This window comes from Protopterus annectens, chromosome 2.part1 (genome assembly GCF_019279795.1).
Source record: "Protopterus annectens isolate FY-2018-M chromosome 2.part1, PAN1.0, whole genome shotgun sequence".
Taxonomy (NCBI): Eukaryota; Metazoa; Chordata; order Ceratodontiformes; family Protopteridae; genus Protopterus; species Protopterus annectens.
The window spans coordinates 1,180,432,722-1,180,454,647 of NC_056729.1; the positions used below are offsets into that span (position 1 = coordinate 1,180,432,722).

Genomic DNA, 21,926 nt, shown 5'->3' on the forward strand with positions numbered 1-21,926 from the left:
TGTTGTCTTGGTTATATTTAAATAAGGAGGTTAGCATAATGGTTAAGGTCTTTACCTTACAGACATAAAGTGCAGGATTTTTTTTTTAAACAAGAAACATCTTTATAAAGTTATCGTGTACGAGATAAACAATCATACATTTATATAAATGAAAACAAACCATATTGGCATAATTTTAGTTGCAAACATTATACATTGCAAAGCATGTTGACATACATAATTGTAGTTGCAAACATTATACATCACTTGTAATCTATCCAGTCATTGTCAGTCAGACATTTCATAGCTCATTCAAATCCTGCCTCCTTTTAGATCTTGTTCCTTCTCTTCATGTATTGTACCTACAATTCACATTTTTTATGTAACTTGATCCTATCCTTTTCTAAAGATCCCAGCTTCAGTTTTTATCTCATTGCGTTTATATTACCCTATCGTACGATATAAATAGCGAACACTATTTCATCTTATGTATAATATCTAAACCACAAAATATCGAACACCCAGAACAGCAAATTATTTTCCCAGGGAAAAAAATTTGCTGTTCTGAAACACATACACACAACACAAGCATACCAAAATAAGTAAACCACACACATACACCGAACAAAACCATAATTCTAACCCTACACTACTACCTATCCACTTACCTTAATTCAACCCTAACCCTAAAGTCCCTAACTACCACGCACTCACCTTACCCGCTCCCTAACCCTAAAGTCCCTATCGCACATTCACCTTACCCGCTCCCTAACCCTAATGTCCCTAACTATCGCACACTCACCTTACCCCGATCCGTTCCCACACTTACCTTAACCTGGTCTGTAACCTCCATTCGCATACTTACCTTAACCCGGTCTGTAACCTTCCCACCACAGTAGAGTAAATAATGAAGCCATGGAACGGACAACCAAAATCTTACCCTAGGTAAGATTTCGAAGTTCCTGGGCTTCGCTATTTTGAGTTTTCGACCGAAAAGGGTTGATATTATAGCATTCGAAGTTTTGAAACTTTGATGCTATAATATAGACCCATCTCATTTACTATATTTATTGCTGCTACTAAAGTTGGTTTAGACTTTTGATTTCCATTTTCTAGTAACTGCTTTTTTGGCAGCCACTGTAATTAGTCTCAGCAAGGCCCTACTCTGTCTAGGCAATTCTGATTCTGTATCCGTCCACCCTCAATTCCCTTTCCCATTTTGCCCATGGGGTCGGCGGGTATCAGTTCCGCAGTGACTATCATCTCAAGCCAAGGTTTACACCACCTGGTGGGTAGCCCTGCCACAGTAATTCATTCCCACCACTCACTTTTGCACACTCTCACCTATGGCCAATTTAGTGTGTCCAGTCGTCCACCTACTGCATGTCTTTGGAATGTGGGAGGAAACCAGAGCACCCTGAGGAAACCCACGTGACCTCAAGGAGGACATGCAGACTACGCATAAAAGGCACCCCCAATGCAAACTGAAACGAAGAGCCTCTTGCTGTGAGGCAACAATGCTAACCGCTGCACCACCGTGGCCACCCAAATTCTGATTCTGTCACAGCACAAAAAAAAACATTTTCTTAGTTACACCAATCTGCTCATCCAGTGTATCTGATAGAGCAGTCTGCAGGGAATCTTTAAAGTCTACCAACTCATTACACTCCCAGAAAATATGTTCCCAGTTACCTTTCTTTCCTATTACACCTCCAACCTTTGACGTCTACCTGGAATCTACTTTGGGTCGACACTTCCAAGCAAAGATCCTTACTCTTGTAGACTTTGTTGCATATTTGGGAGACCTATTAATTTTAATCACTTCTGAGTACATTTGATTTATTTTTTACTCTAAATTAATGGAAAGCATCCCTTGAAACAAAGTTAAAGCTTGAACTGCATTTTGCAGAACAGCTGCAGGGTGCTTCTAAGCCAATGTTTTTTTTTCTACCTTTTCTGGTTGATTTTCCTTCATGTTCTCCAAATTTCTTATTAGCTAGAATTCAGGCAGTATACTTACTAAATTTTACCCAAACTGACAATTTCAGTGGTCCTTTTTTTTCCCATGTTCTGTTTTCCTAAGTGGAGAGTTGAAATTAAGCTATTGAGAAGTATTCAGCCATATTGGAAGGCCCACATAAAGAAAATATTGTTCCAGCTGGTGACTTTCCAGAGTGTCAATGGCTGTACCACCATAAGATTGATGGGTGGTTTGACTGGAAACATTTGATATTTTGTGGTACATTGTTTGGGCTTCACACAAGAAATTCCCTAATTTTTTTATGGGTGAACTATGTTTTCACTGTTGAGCATTGCCATATAGCTTTTTTCATCACCCAGACTGTTCACCAAGGAATTTGGCCATGGTTGCTGAAGCCTTGCAGGTGATCTGTCCCACTGTTTGCATGACTAGTTCCTGATTTCCTTTAGAGTGAATCCCTAGCAGCATCCCTTTAGTAGTTACTTCCTTGGTTGCACTCCCTGAGGAGGAGGCATGGTGCTAGGCATATTTTTCCTGGTCATTCCAGGAAGCAGAGGTGTTTTCTAGAGCCATTCTTCACTATTTCATGATGCTTGTTCTGTTATGTGGTATCTAAACAAGTGTGGGGTCTTACAATTGTACCTCACATGCTGAAAGGCAATACTCATCTGACAGTGGGTATATGGGAAATGAGTATCCTCAGCAACTTCAAAAGCACTCGCCATGACACACACACCTGCATTTCACGGTGTCTTATCTTAAGACTATAAGGAAACGACCACATATCAGATGTTTTAGTCATTGGAGAGACTACTGTGAGGCACACACAGGATAAGGAGAGAGTCACAGTCAGTTGTGTATCGGAGCCAGGATCTACCAGATGAAACACACTCTGGTCATTGAACCACATGTGTCAGTACGAGTCTTAGTCCATGTGGGTGTAAATTACTTGAGATGTACCTCCCTGGATCACATGAAGAGAGAGATGATAGAGCTGTCTGTGTTCTAAGCTGCTATGAGCTTAGCACTGAGCAGCATTCTGCTTCCTCCAAGGATGATGCCATAACACAAACAGAAGATGATTTACTTTAAGCAAATTATTACTGGTGTCATTCAAAGGGTGTACAATATTTCAGGGCATGTTTGACACACCACACTGCTTTGTCAAGAATGGTCTGCTCCTGTCCCACTCTATGCTTTCAGATATTGACTAAAACCTTGTCCCCACCCCCTTACTGCCTTTTTAGCCATTGCCAATCTGATACAGCTTCTGACAAAGCGAAAGCACCCCAAGACGATCAGAAGGAGTTCCTGCTCAATGCCAGGGATCGAAACAAGCATCTGTATTACCCGATCGAAAGTTTAGGTTAACGAATACCTAAACGTTGAACTGGTAATATTGAAAAATTAAATCAGCGAATGGCCGATTTAACGTAGGGAATGAATTCCCTCGGCCGCAAAAAAAAAATTAAAAATGAAGTGGGGGGCTATGACCCCCCCCCAACTAAATATACCAACGCCGAGATCAATCTAGTTTGGGGAAAGGGGCAAAATCCGCATAATAGCCAAGGGAATTCTTTCCCTGCATTAAATCGGCCGTTCACGTTTTTTTGCTTTCACTACTGCCAGATCGATATTTAGGCATTCACTAACGTAAATGTTGGATCAGGTAATAGGAACCCAAACAAGAAACTTAACTCATTGCAAGCTGTTGTCACCTTAGTGAAAGTAGATGTCTGTGCAGTTACTGAGACAAGGTTTATAGCTGTAATGAGCACCATGGCAGTACACCCACTTAAACCATCTACTGCACAGGAAGTCACAAAAGGTAGGAGTGTCATAATTTACATCAAAAAGAAACCCATCCAATGCTGGTCAAACAGTATGGCATGCTTGAGCTTTTCCACCTCCAAATTACCACAGGCATTGCCCAATACGATACCCTTGTAAGCTGGAGAACCTTTTGTGTGACCCAGGAAACCAGTAACATATACTTAAATGTACTGGAGACACTCCCCATTCAACCCAGTACCATATTTATGAGCAACTTTAACTACCTCACTATAAACTAAACTAGGAATCATATATGACCCCAGACATGCAGGCCCAGAGATTCCTGGAGTTTAAAAAACACAAGCAGCATGAGCCATCTAATCTGTATGCCCACTAGGGGAGCTAGTATCCTTGACCTGGTATTCACAAACACAGGAGAAACCAAGGTGCAGTCAGAATCCCCCAAGGACAAAAATGCCATGCTCTAAGAAGGCCTGACCTAGATCATGTGCCAGAGCCACGGTCTAAAACTCTGTGCAAAAAAAATGCATAATAGTGTTTGGAAGACTGCTGCCTCTGAAAACTACCATATTGTTAATACAGGCCTAACAAGTCAGTCCAGTGGTTAGAGATTTAGGAACACTTGTAGACAATAACCTGGCCTTTGACCATCATGTGTCTCAGGTAGTAAAGAAATCCTTCTGTGTAGTACAATTTTTAAGCAAGGTTATGGCATCTAGGTCCAAGAATGTCATTGTTCTGCTGTTCTCTGCCCTCATCAGACCAACCATTGAGCACATTGTCCCCCTTTGGTATGTAGCTGACTAGGCATATGCAAAAACTGGAGCATCCACAGAGGTTCTTTTCAAAAAGAGTGTAAGGTGTTAAGAACATGCTGTACACAGACCACCTCAAAGCCCTATCCCTGTTGGAAACTCCTGGTATTCTGGCTGCAGTGTGATTCTCAAACAATCTGGAAATGTATCGCTGATTGAGAAGTATATTTCTTGGCATTTTAACCTTTCAAAATTCTGCATTGTCTTAATTTTGCCTGACTGAATTATTTTATATATTTTCTGACATTGTTTTCTGTTTCTCATCCATCCTGAAACTGCATTGTTTTCTGTTTCTCATCTGTCCTGAAACTGCTTCTCCCTTATTCCTGTGGCAAAGTTTATAAAACTGATCTAACAGCTTTTGTGTTATCTGATTGCTTCAAGGCTTGCTGATTTAAAAATATTTTGTAAATTCCTGCATACACTGTTGGAAACTCCTGGTGTTCTGGCTGCAGTGTGATTCTCAAACAATCTGGAAGTATATCGCTGATTGATAACTATATTTCTGGGATTTGAACCTTTCTGAGTTCTGCATTGTCTTAATTTTGCCTGACTGATTTATTTTATATATTTTCTGGCATTGTTTTCCGTTTCTCATCTGTCCTGAAACTGCCCCCCCCCCCCATTCTTGTGATGGTGTTATAGTTGGTGGTTTTGCAGTTGCCCGCCCCTACCGTAAATTTGATCTGGGACACCCTCCCAGTCTGGTGTTCACTCTACTTAATACAGAGAGAACATTTGAGAAGGCCAACCCACTTACGTTTTTAACCTTGAATTTTTCTTCTGCTCTTTCTTCCTCTCTCTTTGCACTTTACTAACAAAAAAAATTGCAATTTATTTTGCTTTTGCCTCTTCTTAAAATTACTCAATTGTATTTATTCTGCTCCATTTATTACTGCTTGGTAGTACCCTGATTAAATCGTAACTGTTACTCTAAGCCTTTTGGTTTAAGCACTTGGGCTCCAGACCAGTTGTTTTCTATTAAGAAGGTTTGTGGTCTGCACTTCTGTGACAGGGCAGGTAGCTTACATCCTTCTAAGTTGGAAATTGCTGATTTGAAGGCTCAGTGTCTGTTGTTCTAAAAGTGTATTAGTTTTGGTTAGAGCACTTGGGCTTCAGGCCAGGTATTTTTCATTAAGAAGGTTTGTGGTCTGCACTCTTGTGGGAGGAGAGGCTAGATTCTGCCCTTCTGAGCTGAGAATTTCTAGTTAACTGCTTATTTGAACTGTTTCTGAAATTGGCGTGCCTTGGTTGCTGTAGCATAGACTAGATTCAAGCATCCTGAATCTAGTTTTGTTTGTATAACTTGGGCACTAATCTAGGCCATCTCTTCTGGAGAAGGTTCCCCTGCACCCTAGTGGCAGGAGTGTGCAGTTAGAACTTGTCTGATTGAAGACTGCTGGAACAGGGCTCAGTTTTGAGCTTTTTTACTGGTTAATTGGGTAATTTGTTTAAATCATTTTGCTCGTTTTCTATTGTTATATATAAAAATTGCACTTTATTCATCTGCTTTTACTGTATTTGTGTTTCTTCCTACCTTATTACTTTATTTTGCTTTTGCTGCTTGTTCTTAAAAGTACTTAATTGCATTTATTCTGCTGCATTTATTACTGCTTGTTAGTAGCCTGATTAAATTGCAACTGTTATTCTAAGCCTTTGGTTGAAGCACTTGGGCTTCAGACCAGTTACTTTATATTAAGAAGGTTTGTGGTCTGCAGTGTTGTGGCAGGACAGGTAGCTTATGTCCTAAGTTGAGAGTTGCTGATTGATGGCTTAGTGTCTGTTATTCTAAAAGTGTATTAGTTATGGTTTAAGCACTTGGGCTTTGGGCCAGTTATTTTACATTAAGAAGGTGTGGTCTGCACTCTTGTGGGAGGAGAGGATATATTCTGCCCTTCTGAGCTGGGAGTTTCTGGTTAAAGGCTTATTGTGCCTACTTATTTGAACTGTTTCTTTCTGAAATTGAGTACACCTTGTTTGCTGTAGCATAGACTAAATTCAGACCTGCTGAATCTAGCTTTGTTTGTACAACTTGAGCACTGATCCAGACCATCTTTTTTTGGAGAAGGTTCTCCTGCATCCTAGGGGCAGGAGTGTGCAGTTAGAACTTGTTTGATCGAAAACTGCTGGAATGGGGCTCAGTTTTTAGCTTTTTGTTGGTTCATTTGTTTAAATCAGTTTGCTCATTTGCTACTGTTATATTAAAAAAAATATATACACTTTATGCATCGCCACTTAGCTAGGGTTAAACTATTCCTGGCGCCATAAATTCTGCTCTTCAAATTTTTCCTTAGAACGAGCAAGTTTTTTAGTACTAAAATCTGTTTCTTTGAGCTCCGCACTTGCTCAGAACTTGTCGTAAGCACTAAATAAGCTACAAATTACTACAGCTCTCAACTTTCCTCACTTGTCTAGAAGAAAACCGTTTTTAGTACTTAATAAATATGCACCTATCCAGGCATGTCTAAGGGTCAGCTCCTGGTGTTTTCTCCTGTCTATCTGATGAATCTGGGCATCTTGGGGCAATGCAGCAATTGCCTCATGTACACAGACAACCCTCTCCTCCTACCACCGACCACTGCAACCTGTGAGAGATGCACTTATATAGCCAAACTGGAAGCAAAGCTGTCTTCATCCAAGACTGAACTAGACAGTCGAGGAGAAGGTAAACACTTGTACCACACCACACTCATCACATAGTCCCTCAAAACCTACACCGCCAAAACACATGCATAGAAACATGAAACACACATCTACATTCTCGGAGGCTCTCAATAAAAGTTTGTTCAAGCAACAGAGACCTTCAAAGCAGAAACGCAAGCAACCTCCACCCCCCAACACAACCCAAATGACACATAGCCCATGTGCCACTCAACCATAGCCCATAAGGCATAACAGACGTACCCAACACTCTAGTCATAGGTTACTCTGCAGTCAGGCACACTGATGTTCCAGTCACCAGGCTAAACAAGGAGAAACTTACTGTCAGCTGCCTGTCGGGTGCCAGGATCCACCACATAACGCACACACTCAGGTCACTCTACAACAAGTACAAATATGACTCTGTCATTATCCATGTTGGTGTGAATGACCTGAGACGTACCTCCCTGGACTACATGAAAAGAGACATGGAGGAGCTCTCTGATCTTGTAGCCCAGGCAGGTATGATCCTAGCCCTGAGTATCATCCTGCCATCTCCCAGAATGATACCACAGTACAAGCACAAAATGATTGACTTCAACAATTGGCCAAGCTTCTGGTGTCATTCTAAGGGGATCCAGTATCTGTCTGCCTGGGATGACATGATCGACGGACCACGATGCTTTGCCAGAGATGGCCTGCACCTGTCGCCCTTGGGATTCTGGATGTTTGCTAAGGCTGTTGGCTAAGGCTCTTGCCACACCTATAGTGCCTTTTTTAGGCAAGGTTCAAATGACAAATTCACCCCCTTAACAGGTACAAGCAAGCAAAATCTGAGGGTAATGCTACTCAGTGCTAGACATCTAAATCTCAAAATGCATTCACTCGAGGTGCTCCTTAAAATGGAGAACTTCGACATCTGTGCAGTGACAAAGACCTGGTTCAAGGCTCCAGAGAGCACCGCTGCATTACCAGGCTATAATTCATACCACACCTTTCGGCCACCTAATCTGGACCGAACCACAGACAAACTATACCAACTAACAACTACTACAAGCCTACACACAACGCTACAGCGATGGGAGGGGAGAAAGGGTACCTACACTAATCTAAAACGGCTAATTTAACAAAAAATTCTTGAAAACTTAATCAAAAAACACCCTGCTACCTGGAGCTCTAGAGACTTGATGTTTCACAAATTGCGGCAAATGAGATCTGGGGATGGAAGGCAAGGGAGGTGTATTATGGGTAAGGGGAGGAGTCTAGAGCTCAGAGTTGATGCTAGTAATCTTTGCCAGCTAGGATCCAATATGGATCCGTATTCCCACAGGTTAAAGATAAATGAAGTACAGCTACTGGGATGGAACGTTATGGTGAGTACATAATTTGTTTTTAGTGAGTTTATTTATAATTCTAGATTGGGGGATTGTGTCAAAAGCCTTGGCGAGATCTAAATAGGCTGTGTGAACTATTTTACCCTTGTCTACGGCTTTGGTGACTGCTTCAAAAAAGTCTGTCAGGTTTAGGAGACATGATCTGCCTTTTACAAACACGAACTGGGTGGGGACCAGAGTTTGGAGATTACCATTGCCTTTGTGTATAAGATCCATGATGATACATTCCATGGCCTTGCACACCAGGCTCGTTAGGCTAATGGGGCGGTAGTTCTCTGGGTCCATGGTAGCTCCCCCTTTGTGGAGTGGGATAACTGTCGCTGTGCACCATTCATTGGGCACAAAGCCTGAGGTGAGGCTATGATTGAACATGGTGTTTAGGTGGGGTGCCAGTTCATTCTGCAGTTCGTGTAGAACGCAGCCTGGAGTACTGTCAGGTCCCATGGATGCTGTGTTCTTGGCTTTGGAGAGTGTGGTTTTACCTGTGCAGCCGTGATTACAGGAACGTTGCATTCTTCCGGTATAGAGATGGGCCCTTTAGGGGGTGAGAGGGGAGTAAAGTTAGCACTGAACCTATCTGCCCGGATGTTGGCAATAGCAGTTGGTTCTGTATATTTTCTGCCATTGTGCTGCAACTCAGAGCAGATCTGAATGTTGCCATTGAGATTCTTGACATAGCTATAGAATGCTTTGTGGTTGTCTTTAGAATCAGTGGCGTTTTCGTAACTAGCTTTGGTGGATTTTGAGGGATCTCAGCTTCTTACTGAGGCTGACCAGGGAGTTCCTCCAATCATGGGATTTTACTCTCTTTTGCAACAGTTTCTTTCTTCTGTTGTAGAGTTTGTTTATGGCAGGGAGACCACCAGGTTGGGTTCCTTTTTTTGGAGGATAGCATCTTGGTTCTGTTAGGGATAGCACGATCCATGCACTTGTGTAAGTGCTTATAAAGTGCATTTGTGTAGGATTCAGCAGTCGTACCTCTAATGTCCGTCTGAATGGGTGTCGTGAAGTTTGCCACTTCTGTCTACAGAAGCATGAAGTTGGCTTTGGAGACATTTTTTACAGTTGTTTCCCTAATGGGGAGGTGGGGACGGGATGTGGATGTCTAGGTTGATTAGCTTGTGTTTGGATCTGACCAACAAGGAATTGTCCTCTGGTGTGGAACACCGGACACCCATGTTGGTAATGACCGGGTCTAGGATATTGCTGCCCCTGGTGCGGGTGTGGATAAGTTAATCCAAGGCATTGGAATTTATGAATTCCAGAAAACATTGAGCAAAAGAGTTGGTACATGAGTAGTTTTCCCAGTTAATGGTGGGGTAGTTGAAATTGCCCATTATTAGGGTTGTTGGGTTGTACCCTAATATTTTACAGTGTATCAAGAAATGAAGAGTGTGAATGCTGGGGCATGGTGGGGGATCTGTAGCAAGTTACAATTTGGATTGCAGTGTTGCCCAGAGTTAGTTGCACTTGGATAATCTTAGATGCATTATGCTGAGCAACTAGCTTGGAGGTGTGGATATCCTTAATGAATATGGACACGCCTCCGCCTTTAGTGTTTCGGTCCAGGTTAGGTGGCCGAAAGGTGTGGTATGTATTATAGCTTGGTAATGCAGTGGTGCTTTCTTTAATCCTTTCATTTGAATAGCAGTTTCACAGTAAGTCATGGTGCAGAAATGTTTTTAGCAATCCTTAAGTGTTCCTCTAAACATGCTTGTAACATACACAGATAACAGTTGATCTCTGCCACTGACAGATTTAGCTACAAGTTCAAATTCATACTCTACTCACAAAGAATATTCATATTTGCCTTGCACAGAATTGCAGTCTTCTGCCTTTGCTATCCCTTAGGCATGCCTTTGATGTCTCCTTCTTTTTGTATGTACTACTGCTTTTGTGTGCATGTATTTATTGCTGATGTGATGTTTTTGAAGCAACTTAATATATTCTTTACTTCATGCTATGCAGTGCCTGCCAATACCTCTCAACCTGGAAACATCAAAAGTCTGGACAAAGTCCCATGAAAAGAAGGTACAGCTGTGCAAAAATCAGGGCACTGATTAACATAGCATTTGCATATATAGTCATGCAACCCCACCCATCCCAATGGAATTGTGGGATACCAACATGACAACTTAAGTTACTAAATAATAAGTAATGGTAAATATTTGAATTTCAACCTTTATATCCCTCAGATCTGATTTTACAGGAGCAATATTTAAAATCTTTCCCTGTTTGTGGGCCTTTGTCCCACCATTATTTTTGGCTTTGTCCAGATTTCTTGTTCTGAGGGATTGAAAGGTATGTGTGTAGGAGAACGCAATAATGTAAGGCCATGAGTACATCTCTTCAAATGTTCACGTACTTAAATCACTTCATTTTCAACTGCTGCTCCCTAAATGCATTATTATATCTACAAATCTGTGATTTTGTATGATGCCTGTCCTGTACAGTTTGTGTTGTAATTGTGAATAGTTGGCACTAACACAGTGTCAACTGCCTTCACATCTTCACCACAATTTATATCATCACAAATACTGTTTGACTATCCATCTTTGTGCTACATACATTGTCTGGACAGTGGCTGAAATGAGCCACTAATGTGGATTAATCAGTCCCTTAGCCTTTGCTGCTCAAAAGTAATCTCAGTCATTGAAAAATTAATACTGTATATGTTTTATCTGACTCTACACTATGTAATATAGATAGTGGCTGAAAATGGATCAACGACAACTTGGACTAATCAATTACTCTGATTAAAAGGCATTTAATAAATTAAATAAATCAAGCTTATCTTTGAACAAATGATGTACAAAATAATCTGTGATGTAAGAGTTATGTTTGGACAGCTGCAGGCACGTTCTAAGTAACCTCAGTAATCCGTAATCTTTCCGAGATGCTCAGGGAGAAGCATACAGTGCTGAGCACAAGATTATGCCTTGCTACAACATCAAATACACAATTTCTAAAATACAAAACAAAAATACAGAACAATAAATTAAAATTCTGTTGTCTGACAAAAATCCGCATGTTATAGAAGCATAGCTTACTTTCACAGGCTAATAAATGCAATCCACATAGTAAACTTTTCACACAGCTTGCATATGAGTTGTTACATCAGGTTTTATTACCAACCATTGTTGTAACATAACTAAAACATTTTCTAACAGTCAAGAAAAATGCACGCAGCTTTTCTCTGTGTGTGGTAAAAGTAAATGTCCTCCTTACTAAATGTTGTTGTGTCTTTCGGCTTTTCCTGGTTAGGGGTCGCCACAGCGGAACTCCGGTCTGCTAATGATTGGTAGTTGATTTTTACGTGCCAAGTTAACAGCCCTGATGCACAACCTTCAACGAAGGTACGCCCATTCACGCATGTCTCCACGCAGAAGATGCTCTAGCTGAGAATCGAACCGGACAGTGTCTTACTGTGAGGTGACAATGCTACCGCAGCACCACCACCGATAATCCTATAAAATCACAAGGGATGAATCAGGATTTCTATGCTTTACTAGCCAGACATTATAGAACATAAACTAAAATAATTTTACCACCATACCTCCAAATGTCTACTTGTCCATACAACTTAGTAACGCAATGCTGTTAACCATAGAGTGAATGGCAATGGAATTAAGACACATGCAGATTGCTGAAACACTGCCTCTGATTGCACAGCACCCCTGCAGTAAGGAAGCTGAAACGTCTTGTGAAGCTCTTTAGGACTTCCAGTGTCAGTGCCAATTTTGAGACTTATATTTAAGGTTAAGGAATTGTGTATTTTGCTCACACTGTTTTCATTAGTAACAGAAAGGGTTTTACCACACTACTACACACACGGTACTACAGATTGTATATTATGTTTTTACCGAGTGATAAAATATGAAAATCCGACCATACCAAGAATCTCATTATCTGTATATCGATTGCACCTGATTTTTGAAGTTGTATAGAGCACAGAAAGCTATAGTGAGAAGCAAAATAAATGACTTTGGTAGAATTTTGCAGTACAGTTCATTAAGGTAAGGTCTACCGTTTTAACAGTGTCTCTTAGGTAACTTGCTTTTTTATGTGGTTGTTGACATTCACTGTTTTTAAACGTATTTCTAAGTTGTGTTAATCATTCCTTCTGGTAGCAGCAAGAGTTTTTGTTATATTTGGTATTCATTTTTCACGTTAGATTACAGATGTTTTGCTGGATGTACCTACTTTTCAAGGGGACTCTGCACCTTTTTCAATGTCTGCTGGTTGACTAGCATGAATATATGTATATAGTTTAATTTAACGCAGTAGTTTATTGTAAGACTGACATTTTCTGAAGATGACATTGCGTTTCATAAGCGAAAGCTGTATTTTTTTTTACAGGAGGTCGTTATTTGGATTACAGTTTTCATCATGATAGGTAGTTCTTAAAGTTTCCTGTGTTATCTGAGTCTGACACGTGTCAGTTAGGGCATTTAGTAACGGGACTTGCTGCAGAGTACAGACTAATTTCAGGAAAGACCAACATTCCAAGAAGTCAGTGAGTCAAGATTCTGTCATCAATGTATTACAGTTCACTGGAGCTTCCTAGTAAAATAACCCACTTTGTTTTGTCAGCTTAGAGAAGTGCTAAGTGCACTTGTAAATGAAAGTGTTGACTTTGTTTTATGATGTTTTACTGTACAGCAACCATGACCTCGTCCTCTACATTTTTATAAAGGGTGCAGTCTTGTCTGAATGTTTGCATTTTCCAATCAGCTGGTTGTTAGTTATAAGTGATAACATTGCTTTAACTACATTATGTTGATGATTTTCATTTGTGAAAACCTTGTTTTAAGGTGTTTCTAACTTGTTTACCATAAAGATTCTACTTGATTGTATGGAATGGCACATTAGACCATCTTCACAAGGAAAAAAAAAAATTAGGATTTGAAGGGGTCACTCGGGAATTCATGGCACCCCATTGTTTTGCCTTCAAAACTGGGAAATACTGAGGAATTTAGTATGGTTGAGAGGTCTGGTTCTTACTCTCACAGTTCCAAACAGTGTGCATATTGTTCTTGCTCACTCTCAAAATTTTCTATTGCAGGCTGCCACAGTAAGTTTTCTATTCATCGATGTACAAAATTTCACACATTTCCCCAAGAATCTAGATAAACCAGACAACCGCTAACAGTATGTTTTATACAACAGTCATGTTTTGTGTAATCGTGACGGTTGCATTTCAGTTATTGTGAATTTAGTTCTTACGACAGGGATCAAGCATGAAAGGCCATTTTGCACATGAACATCAACAAAGCAAATGAGATGACAACACTTTGTAGGATTATACACAAACGTCAACTCCTATGTATCGCAGGAATGGGCTATGGTTAGAGAAGAAAAAAGGTGCAAAGAGTAAACTTTGGGTTTTAACTAGCTGAGCTGAAACATCAAAGTACCAGCAAGCCAGCAAGTTAAACAGCCCATGCCAACAACAATGCATATAAACAAAGATTATAAGAGATTCTCTAAAGTTAGAATCCAGAGCAGTTATGTAGATAACACACCTTTTAGCTATCCTAGCATGTACAAGTGCATAACTTGTGAAGCTGATGAACAACGAGTCTGGCTTTCAGTCCAGGAAGAAGGGGCAAGCTGAGCTAACTGATATGCTGAGGAAAGGAATTCATTATGCAGACATCACGACTCCTCAGTGTAACTACAGTTGACTGTTCAGTAGCAGAAGATGGAGGAGGCGTGATGCATATGAATGGGAACCATAAGTCACAGACAACGGCTTAGCATATTCACAGGAATCTTAACAGTAGCATCAGATGAGGTACAAGCAGAATCACTTGAGAAACAAGTTTGTAAACTGAAAAAAAAACATTAATAATCATATAGTTCTTGTGTCACCAGACAGTTACATCTAAGCATGGACAGGTCACCAGAAAATAGCTCAAAAAAATAGCCATATTTGTGCAGTCACTATTCCACTGTACCATCCATCAGTTACTAGTTTCCTTACAGGTGTAACGTTCAAACTGTTTATGAAAGTCGCATCAAAAAAGGCATATCATCAAATGGATGGCAGGCATTATGAGTGACAGTGACTATTGTTCTCGCCATACTGTGGCATTTTTATGCAGCTGTGAAATATACTAAAGTACAGTCATCAAAACTCCCCATCTCTCTGCATCAGACCACATATCGGTATCATTTTGGCTAGCAGGTACAGTTTAAAACAATGTAAAATGGCAGGTATTCACACTTGGTGAGAAATTCATCTTCTAGAAGATGAATACACAGACAGACATGCATGCCTTATCTCGAACTTGTTAGAGGAAGTGAAGCCACTGCAGTGTATTCAGGCATAATGATCACCTGTATTGCATAACTAACAATGTATGAATCGCAACTAGAAGCCCCTTTCGTCTGCAATACCACTGTAGGACCATTAATTCACATGGAACAGCCTTGCAACAGGATCTCTAATCACTGGTGACAGTTGGCCTGGAACTGTTAATTAAGCGGAAATTATATGATCCTTGGTCATGTGTATAGCACTCATTGCACATTTTCAATGTCATCTCCTCAGTATATATTTTCAAAGGAATTTCTTTCTTTTATGTTGCCATGCTTCCTTGTTTTTTGTGGAAACAAAGATGGGTGTTAAATAGGAGTTCTACTGCTTACTCCTACTATTTTTCATCCACTACCAAAAACATAGATTATGGTAAGGCTTGAATGCACTCCACAATGCGTGTATGTGCCCCCTATTGGCTGTGTGCCTGCCATAAGTCTCCGAAGCCCCAAGTCAGTAAGCTGCTGGCTGGTCAGTCTGTAATTACCCTGCCTGGGTTACCTTCAGTAGCTTTGTTGAGCAACAGCTGGAGTCATAACCAATGAACCTGCCAAACGTGAACTGTGAATTGCTACTCAGTGTAGGTTCACTGACAAGACATAACTTGGAAATGGTTGACATTATGCTAAGGACGAAGATGGACATCCAGTGTTTCCAGGAGACCAGATGGAAGAACAGTGCAGCCAAGACATTTGGCTTGGGATCCAGAGTCTACCACTCAGGAGGAGGACAAGTTAGAAATTGTCTGGGAATTGTGGTGAGAGAAAGGCTTCAGAAGGCAGTGAGAGATGATGATATAGTTAATGACAGACTCATGGCAATCAGACTCCAATGTAATGATAGGGCAATATTCATAATCTCACCCTGTGCCCCACAGCAGGGTTGTGATAGTGAAGAATAGAGTGCAATCAGACAGCAGTCGCAGGACCTTCTAGATAAACGAGGACATCATGAATCGGTTTTAATAATAGGTGACTTGAATGCATGTATCACAATAGACAGAACAGGATATTAGGGCTGCCTGGCTCCACATGGGTGGGGCAACAGGAATAAGGGAGAGGCCATTCTAGTCTTCTGCCTGCAAATGGCTTGATAGTAGCCAACACATGGTTCAGAAAGAGTGTCAGTCACAAGTTCACATACAAGAATGATCAGTATGCAACACCGGTAGACTTCCTTTGGTGAGGAAAGGGTACTAGGGTATAATCATAGATTGCAAAGGCATCCTCAGCGAACCAGTTGGCCTGCAGCATAAACCACTGGTTCCCACAATCAGCTGCAAGCAGTGGAGATTAACTGTAACAGTTTAAGGAATTACTCAGGGGTCCAGTACCTCAAGAAGAGGTGGAAATAAGTCTTCTTGAAGAATGGCAGCACCTCAAAACAGCATGTGTGAGGACTGCAGAACTGAATTGTGGCTTGACCATGTATGTTAATAAGGTACATAAGGAAAGTGTGTGGTGTAATACAGCAGTCCATGGATCTCCGTGAAAAAAACCCGGAATGCAGAAAAAAGTGGGAGATAAAAAAGATTACCCAGGCCAGGAAGGAATGGAGGTTGCCTAACAAGGAAGGTAAGAAAGGAGTTGCAATAGCACAGAACAGGGCATTGGAAACACTGTACCAGTTTCTACAAAGAGACTCAGTAGGTGACACATGCAAAATACATCAGGTTGCAAGGCCAATACATCCAGTTAAAGAACACAACCAAGACAGCCCTTCATAAGGGATGCCAGCAACAACATGCTCACCAAGTCCGCAGGACATCAAAGGCAGATGGAAGGAGTACGTCCAGCAGCTTAGGCATCGCAATAACCCAACAGATGCTGTGCTGCTCCAGAAACGGGCTATGATACGAGATGAACAGGATACCACCCTGGAAGAAGTAATAATTTCACTAAGGAAAATCATTATTACAATTGAAATGATAGACCAGCACCCCCCTTACTTTCAATAATACGGAGACATTATTTGCTTAAACTCCAACTTAATTCAAAACAACAGCTAAACAACATTGGTGCATATATTCCCCCAGGTAATAACATTGCTGCAGTTGAATCCATCCTCCACTGGGCATCATATTCTCTCCCCCAAGAAACAATTACACTGGGTTGACTTCAATATAGACTGGTCATCCATCAACTCACCCCTCCCCATTAACCACATAAACCTCCATGGTTTTATGCAATGAATGCAGACCTCCACAAGGATAGATAAATCATCCAAAAAAGAGTCTACATTGAATTGGAGCCTCACAAAATGTCTATCCCTAACACATTACTCTGACTCCCTCCCTGGCACCCTTCGCGACCACCTCCCCACTTTTGTACTAAGGCACCAATTTAAGCCAATTAAATCAACCTTCGTCCAACAAACAGGTTACACAAAGAATTTCACATCCCAAGACTTCATATCTAGACAGCTGCAGCAGCTGGAGAGACCTCAGAGGTTTCTCACTAAGAAAATACAAAATACAGTGACTCCAAACCATGACCTTCATGGACAGGCTGAAAGCCCTGTCACTTTACTGTGTATCTTATAGGCTGCTGAGAGTTGACTTGCACCTGGCCTATAGGGCAGTCTCCAACCCTGCCCAACTGGAAATGCTGCACATCGGCAAGTCAAATGGCTCGAGTCACTCGCGCTAAAAATCTCAACCTAGCTTGTGGCATTAACAGATCATACTGGAGAGACAGCTATTTCTCCCAAAGACTGCTGCTTCTCTGGAATAGACTCCCTATTCACATAAAACAGAGCCACTCACTGACCCTATTCAAACACAACCTAAATAATTGGATGGGAGGCCGCAAATTCATCTCTGGGGTGGCACTCATGTCCCTCATGGACAAGGGGTATAACAAATTTGGTGCGAAAATTTCACTGTTGTATACTTGTGTGTGTGTGTGTGTGTGTGTGTGTGTGTGTGTGTGTGTGTGTGTGTGTGTGTGTGTGTATAAAATATTTATATTTGTTAATGTGGCTAATGAAGATGCTTTATAACCTTTTAAGATTTTTTTATAGCATTAATAAGAGGTTCAGTACTGTGTTTATAATAGCTGTCGTTTTACCTGTTTACCTTTCAAGCTTGTAGTTTATAGAACACTGTCTTTTTAAGTACAGTATTGAGTGAGTCTGAGTCACATGATGACTGGTTGTTTTAAAAATGCTTGCTTAGCTATGATGTTTTATCTGATTAAGTCTGATTGATTAGGTGAAAGTGCTTGTTGTTTTTTTATTTTATAAGTATTTAGTAAAGTGTAATTCACGGCAGCGGTGTGGCAGTTTTTGGATTACCGGGCTTTGTGAAGAGAAGAAAAGAGTTTGTGTTTGGAATTCAGCTTTCTCAGTTTGATCATAGACCTGGCCTGTTCATAAATTCATTCTGTGAACTACCCAAAAAAAGAACAAATGGGGATATCCTTGGGATTAACATGGCTAGGCTCATAAAGGGTCTAGGGACGCTAGCCGAGTAACCTCCTATGAACCTGTGATGTAGTATATGTAAATAGTATTGGAGGAAGTATTTTACATCCAGCATATAACATTTTCAGAAAGAAAAAAAAAACAGATGTTTTCTTAATTTTTTTGGGAGGAGGGGATCCCATACTCCTAAAATGTGTGGTGTGTTCCAGTCATTGGGGAGTGAAGTCAATAAATAATGACATACAATTGAGTTTCAGACTTTATTTCCTTTAGAAAATGTATGCTAATACAAATCCTGTTCAAGCAACTTTGCTATAAGAATAATATTTAAAAATTGATTCCCAATTTTTTGTCTTTGTACCCCCTTCTTGTCTAGATTTTTGTATAGTATTTATTGGTGTGTTCCTTGTACAGTTTGTGGTTTTCTAGAAAGTAACTGAGGATTGAAGTCACTAAATGTGGACATACATTTGAGCTTCAGACTTCATATCCTTCCGAAAATCCATGGGTGGTTAAGACTAATGCTGTTCTTGTTCCTGTAATGTTAATTATACCTGATAGCTCCAGGGGGCTTTTAAACATGCAGTCAATTATTAGTGCATTGTTAAGCTCAACCACATTGAAGTTATGCTAACTCATAACAGGTGTATATTGTAAATAACAGTCCTTGTACCGTGCTGTAGATATTGGGCAGATTCTTAGCTTAGCATGAATATTTACTTCCTGGCTATTGAGATCAATAAAGCCGTAGTTTCCTATAAGAATTCTGTAGGTTTCAAATAACTATAAGAATCAGTCGGAGGAGGATCTAAAAGATTGTGAAGAGAGGTTAATCAGTTCACAAGGAAACAATAGGAGGACATATGTATGGCTCCCAAAATATGCAAGAAAGTCTAGAAGAGTTAGGATTTTTGATTGGAGGTGTTTGTATAGCTATTTTTATACCCCAAACAGTCTCCAAAGAATTTTTCCTCCGGTAGATGTTAAATGTTGGAGGCGTGATGAGGAAGAAAGAGGTAACTGGGAACTTTGGGAGGGTTATGAATTGGCAGATTCCAAAATCACCTACAGAGTACTCTTATCAGAAATGCGGAGTGAGTGAACGGATGTAGGTAGGGAAACAATTTTTTTTGTGATGAGATACAGGATTGAATTGCCTAGACCATAAAAAGGCATTGTTAAGTTGAATTCTGGTGGCTGCCAAAAAATGCAAGTACTAGAAAATGGAAATCGAAGTCTACATTAACTGCAGTTGATGTACTGAATATTGTAAAAGAGGTAAAGAAAGATGGAAGTGGGGTATTTAGAGATGGGTGTGAGCAGATTACATAATAAAAATGGAAGTTATAGGGACAATACATGCAGAATAATGTTTTGGAGGAGGAGTGAGATTTAAGGGAGGGCATCTATTGGTCAATTTATGTAATGTTGAATAGATCATAAATATGCAAAAATATATATAATGTATAATGTTTGCAGCTGGGTATCAGTTTATATGGTTTGTTTTGTTTTATGTAAATGTATGTTTGCCTGTGTTGTAAGTTTCCAAAAACAAAATATCAAAATAGACACAAAGCAGTACTACACTAGCCTACAACAAAAACGCCATAACAACCCGCAAAAATTCTGGGCCACAATAAAACATCTACTACAACCTGGAGAGTCCTCCACTCCTACACCTAACACCACAGAGTCCACAGACAATATAGCTACCCAGTTCAGTACTTAATTTTTATCAACTCCATACACTCACTAACCAGTAAAAACAATAATTTACCACCAACCGAGATTGTAGAAGCCTCCAATGGTGTCTCCCCCAAATCTGTCCAAACCAGTATCATAAAAAATTTGCTCAGCAAATTTAAACCCACAACCATCCCAGCAGATAAGTTACCAAGTATCTAAAACTAGCAGCTGATGCCATCACATATCCCATCATTATTTTAATCAACAGTTCCATCAGAGAACAATATGTTCCCAGCTCTGGAAAATATCTGTCATCTCACTCCACAAACCTGGAACATCAAAAGACCTTTCCAAATATAGGTAGATAGCAATACTGCCCCCACTATCTGAAGTACTAGAAAAATGTTTCCATCTTCAACTCGTGAATCATCTCCTTTCCAATAACCTTCTTACAAACTCCAAACATGGCTTTCGTCCCAGAAAGTGCACCTCAGCTGCCCTCATAAGCTTCACCAACACAATCAACCAACTCAGAAACGGTCAGCATGTTGCCTACATCTTCGTAGATATGGCCAGAGCTTTCGACACCATGTCCCATCAAAAACTCTCTTTTAAACCTCAGTCAACCAGCTCTCACATGGTTCCACAGTTACCTATCAGATCACCAACAGGCTCTCAAATGGCAATCAGATCTCTGTTCCCTACTACCTGTCACAGTTGGAGTCCCACAAGGGTCAGCCCTAGGCCCAATCCTCTTCACAGTCTTCACCAACAAAGCTACACAGGGCCACCCAGTCTGCCACTATTATCCAGTACAAAGATGATTCCACTCTAATCTGCTCTTCACCTTCCCTCCCTGGACTCCAAGAAGTAACCCTACAGTCCTTCACTGCTAAGCCTGGCTCACTGGTTATCAAGTTATCCTTAACTCAAATCGAACAAAAGTAATGATCTTCTCTAACAACAAATCCCAGCACCACCAATCCTCCTTCCACATCCACTCATCAAACAACACCATAATTGAATCTGTAACTCACACAAAACTACTTGGGGCAGCTATTGGAATTGGCTTAAAATTTGATAAGCACCTAGCAGCAGTAATTAAAAAAAAAAAAAAAAAACGCGCACACAAAACCAGGCTCCCCTATACAGAGCCAAGCCTTACCTTACAAACTCCACCAGACAGTCTATTGCCAGCACCCGCTTATTGTCCACCCTCCTATACGCTTCACCTGTCTTTACAAACTTCAAGAAAACTGACTCGACTAAGCTTGAAACTTGCTATAATAAGACTGCCAGATTCGCAGACCAACTCTCCATGTCGAACCCACCAATGCATCTCTCTCCACTAACTACACTGGCTAGAGCTACCCAATCTGTTATACTACATCCAACTAACAGCTGCACATACTATAATATACAAACCCAAATGCCATCTCTCCGAACTCTTCTCCAATCCCAAACCAGTAATAGAACCCTGAGATCCACTGTATTAAAAGTCACAAAGTTAAACAGCAGCTTTGGGGATTCAACCTACTCTTATCGCATCTCTAGGATATAGAACACCATCCCACAGCAAATCATAACTACCACTAACACCTCCAAATTCAAACAACTTCTTAAATCCCACCTAACCATCTCATGGCACTGCACTTGTATATTTCCTAGCTGACTCCTTCCTTTTTCACACCCTGTTACACTCTCCCCCATTTTTCCACATGCCAGCCATCTGTTTTATCTTATTGTGGTGCTTTTCTCCCCGGGCCTCCGCTGAAAATGGACTCTGTCCAGTCAGACCTTCCTGGTAAATCAATGTCAAATAATCAGCTTTTGAAATGCAGCATGGAATGGCAAGCGTAATATTCTGGCCATAGATCTACATTTATATAAAA

General features: G+C 40.6%; 1 protein-coding gene across 1 annotated transcript in view; it reads left to right on the top strand.

Annotated features, from left to right (window-relative positions):
* KIF13B (kinesin family member 13B) overlaps positions 1 to 21,926 on the top strand; it is a gene marked incomplete in the record, with an annotated part of 3,953,176 nt that overhangs the window by 1,356,689 nt on the left and 2,574,561 nt on the right.